General features: G+C 53.0%; 1 protein-coding gene and 1 long non-coding RNA gene across 2 annotated transcripts in view; one reads left to right on the forward strand and one right to left on the reverse strand.

Annotated features, from left to right (window-relative positions):
* The window catches only part of RPS6KA2 (ribosomal protein S6 kinase A2), a 537,755-nt gene that overhangs the window by 110,758 nt on the left and 422,861 nt on the right, over positions 1-4,136 (forward strand). The window lies entirely within an intron of this gene.
* LOC109320046 overlaps positions 3,284-4,136 on the reverse strand; it is a 30,465-nt gene continuing 29,612 nt past the window's right edge. The window contains exon 3 of the long non-coding RNA XR_002103706.1: positions 3,284-4,043. This is a non-coding gene — a long non-coding RNA (uncharacterized LOC109320046). The remainder of the gene's footprint in view (positions 4,044-4,136) is intronic.

The raw sequence follows: 4,136 nt of genomic DNA on the forward strand, positions 1-4,136 counted from the left end.
CCGCCACGTCTTGTTGTTATATGGTTCTAGAAGGGAGGCTGCCTTTGATCCCCTAGTACACGGTGTTATGCTGGAACTATTCCCCATTCCGTATGGGGTGACTCAGTGCACCCCAGCCTTAAGGGCTATGCATGCCTCCAACCTCCCCTTTAGCACGCCCCAAGCCTCACAGCTCTTCCTGGACGTTATCCGGTCCTTAACCTCCTGCGCCCTACCTGGTGCTCCTAGGCTTGTCACGCAACCGGCGCCCCTCTATTCGCTAGCCCTCTCAGGCCTACTAATTATATCCGTTCCCCCCCTGGGGTCCGCTCAATCTATGCGCCCCTCTCACAGACCGTGCCCAACTGGGGCCAGTCTTCCTACGCTCATGCGCTCCTTGCCCTCACCGGGCTTCTCAATAAATTTGCCCCCTTCCAAGGTTTCTCACTAGGCTTGCCCCCTTCCAGGGCTTTCCCCGTCCAGGCAGCGCCCTCCCCGGGGCCTGCCTCTCATACGTTGCGCAGTCAGCCATGCATTCGGGCCCGCGCTCCACATGGTACTCGCCCTCTCTGGGGCCTGCCCCACGCTTCTTGCACTTTCCTGCCTGCACTGGGGCTTCTCACCACGGGGCTCAGGCAGTCTCAGCCTTACCTGGCCCTAGACCCCTTTCCTGGGTTGTACGCCCTGCTGGGCAAAATACTGCCTTCACGGGCTGGGGTCTCAACACCCCGCACACCGTGCCTCTCTGGCGCTCACCCACCGTGCCAGCTGTGGCACCAATTTCTGTGCCCTTACTGGGCACCAGGAACCCCCAAGCTACTGGGGAGCCCCTGTGAGGCTTCCTCACACCCCTACAGCCTCACCCGGTCCTCTGGTGTTTACACAACAAACTAAACAGAAACATAAGCCCACCGGCCATAACCCAACAACAAGCTTCCTTGCTCAAACATAGGAACCAAGCTCCCTTGGCTCTCTAACAACAGTCTCCCCGTCAGGGTTCTTGCCACCCTCACCATGTAGTAGCCACCAGGATGATCAGACTGCAACCTTCAGCTCCACTCTGCTGCCGAGCTCCTGCACACCAAGCTGCCAGAAGAGAACTGCTCCTCCACAGAGCTCCTGCTCCTGCTCCTGCTAGTACCAGAAGGGAACTGCTAACTAAGGGTCTGGCCTGGGCTGTTTATAAAGGCCCGGCCCTGCCCTCTTCTGGTCATGTGACCAGCCTGACAGCACAGGTGTTGGTTGCCAGAGCAATCTCAGGGAGCTTCCGCAGCCCTTATTCCTAATGCCAGTAGCAGGCACCCTAGTGCCCTGCTACACCATGTTTCAGCCCCTAAGATTTGAGCAGCTAGGACCCTCACCTCAGAAGCAAGCAACTCGGGCCACTGACACATGCATCTCCCTGTTGTAAGTCATGGTGCTTTGCAGGAAGCACCATGAGTTACAGCATACCTCCATCACCCAACAGGTATTTACTGTTGGATCCAGAGAGTTGGGGGATTGAGCTCTGGTTTGGGGTATCTGTGTATCTACAGCTGCTCTCCCCTAGCTCCCCCAACCCCACTCCGCCACCTCCCCAACTCTGGTGCTGGCTTCAGAATGGGAGAAGGGAGGGGAGGTCGTTCCATTTGGGGTTTGTCCAGCCTGCGATGGAGGTTGGGGTTGGTGGATTGGAGCCTGCCCCCCCCTTGGGGCTCCCACCTTCCATCCACACCCTCCAGCAGTCTGGGAAAACCCCAGATGGAACTCCTTCCCCTCCCCTCCCATTCTGAAGACAGTACCTGCTCCTGCCATGCGCTGACAGACATTAAATGAAGGCGCCCTGGTTTGGAGTGCCTTCATCTGAACACTCATATAATGCACAGCCATGCACGCCTATGAGAGCATGGCCATAGAGTGCTTTCAGGGGGCTGGTCACATGATAACTTCCGTGTGCACCCTCAGTTTCCAGGCTCCCCATACCTACTAAGGCTTTGAATTTGCAGTTCTTACACTTCTTAACACAGTGCTCTAACTACAAGGTGATAGGTTAACTATTACCCAGTTCCTCCCTAGCCCTCGTCTCCAAGGTTTCTCTCACTTCTTTTCTCTCCAGCAACTTAGGGCACTTGTACACATGAGCGGGGTTTAATTCCCCTAAGTTGAAATGGTGGGTCACAATTAAAAACCCACAAATTAAAAACCCACCATTTCAATTTAGGGGCTTCCATCAGAGTGACAGCTGACAGTTAGCTCCTTCCTTCCCCCGCTTCTGGGGGAAGGCTCCTCCAGGGGAGGGAAATGCAGCAAGGGGCTCAACACTTTCTTTTTTTCCCCCCCAGCAGAACCTGCCCACCTCTCCTGCAGCTGTGGGGGGAGCAAGCTTCCAGCAGCCCCTGAACTGTGTGGGGTCCCAGACCTTCCCTCCATGGCAGCAGCACCCCCTGGGCAGCATCTGCCCACTAGCAGTCTGCCTGGGCAGCCTCAGGGGATGCCACCACTGCGGAGGGAAGGACCAGGTCCCCCACAGTTCAGGAGCCACACGCAACTCATTCCCTGGCCGTGGAAGAGGCAGGCAAGCTCTGCGAAGGAAAAAAGGTTTGGACCCCTCACCACTTTCCCCCTCCCCACCACAGTGGAGCCTGTCTGCACAAGCTGGAGCCAGGTCACATGGCCCCTGGGGTGTGGGGGGACCCAGTGCTTCCTTCTGTGCTAGTGGCACCTCTTGGGGCTGCCTGGGCAGGGTGCTAACTGTGCAGGTGCTGCCCCTGCCCTCAGGCAGCACCTGGCCCGATACAAGAGTACACAGGGGCTGGAAGCCTGGATGTGCTCACAGAAGCTCAGGCTTGGTGGGCTTCCAATGCCCTGTGCACTTTCCCTGCTACCTTTGTGCTGCCTGGGACCAGCCAGGAATGGGCTAGCTTGCCCCTGGGGCAGTGTGGGAAGGTGGCAGGAGGGTGGCTGGGTATGCTGGAGAAGGTGCCAGGGATGGTGCATGGGGTGCTGGAAGCCCACCAAGCTCAAGCTTCCATGATTCCACCCAGGCTTCCAGCACTCCATGCACCATCTCTGGTGCCTTCTCTGGACCCCAGACATGTACATGTGCACAATTTTTTTTACCCACAATGGGACAATTTCCCCCATCAGACTAAAATACATCAGAGGTGGTCTAAGTTGCCATGCTCAAATACATTTTTACATGAAGAAAAATCATGCACATATACATGGTGATGCCATTATGTTAGACAAATGACAATTTCTCGTCACTTTGTCACATGTACATGGCCCCACCATCACATGTACAAGCTCCTATAGTTTGGCTTTGATTTTCCAAGCTGTTGTACCATTCTATTTCAAATTCCTGACTGTAGCTTTAGTTTCTGAATAAGGTAATGCACAAAAAAAGGTAAGTTTTGCTGCGCAGAAATGGATCAGCGTTAGAGAGCATTTTTTCAACAGCAGTATTGGACAGAAGTGGTGCCCCAGAAGCTGAGTAGATCAAAATGTACACAGTTGCAGGAAACTAATTGGTCCCCAGTTGCCAATAGAGTGAAGTATTACTGTGGCAGATACACAGCTGAACAAACTCATTTGGTATTGATTTTCCTTGAGGTTAAATATTCTTTGGAATGCAATTCCTCAATCTAAACACGCATAATACTTGTCTGGCATCACAGAGGGATACTGTTGTGTTGCCAAGCGGTTAGCACGCTCAGAACTGAGAAGTGGGTTGTCTCTGGTAGGGGACATTATTAGAGGACTGTATTATCTTGGCCTGTTTGTATTCATGCACATGCAATTTCTGCATATAGACTTTGAAAAGAATGGATTTTAGCAGCAAAGCAGCACAATTCAGGCTTCTGAATAGAGAATCTGCCTCCAGGGTATTTGTTGTTTCCTCTCCTTGGAGTTGCCTTATGCTTTGTAGCCCAGATGTTTCCCTTTGTAATATTTAGCTTCAAATTCAAAGCTAATTCAGTTCTTTTGTCTATGTACTATTCCCCGAGGACAGACCCTTCACTTGTAGCAGAGCCATTTCATCTGAGAGTGCTTTGCACCACAAAAGGGGATCTATGACAGATGACCTGCAAATGAAAATAAAGCATAGGCTCGCTGTCTTTTTTCTCCCTGTCGCTTTGTTATATAAAGGAAACCAAAAAAAATGGGCTGGGAGGTGG

The sequence above is a fragment of the Crocodylus porosus genome, unplaced genomic scaffold, assembly GCF_001723895.1.
Source record: "Crocodylus porosus isolate Cpor-Errol unplaced genomic scaffold, CroPor_comp1, whole genome shotgun sequence".
In the NCBI taxonomy this organism is placed as follows: domain Eukaryota; kingdom Metazoa; phylum Chordata; order Crocodylia; family Crocodylidae; genus Crocodylus; species Crocodylus porosus.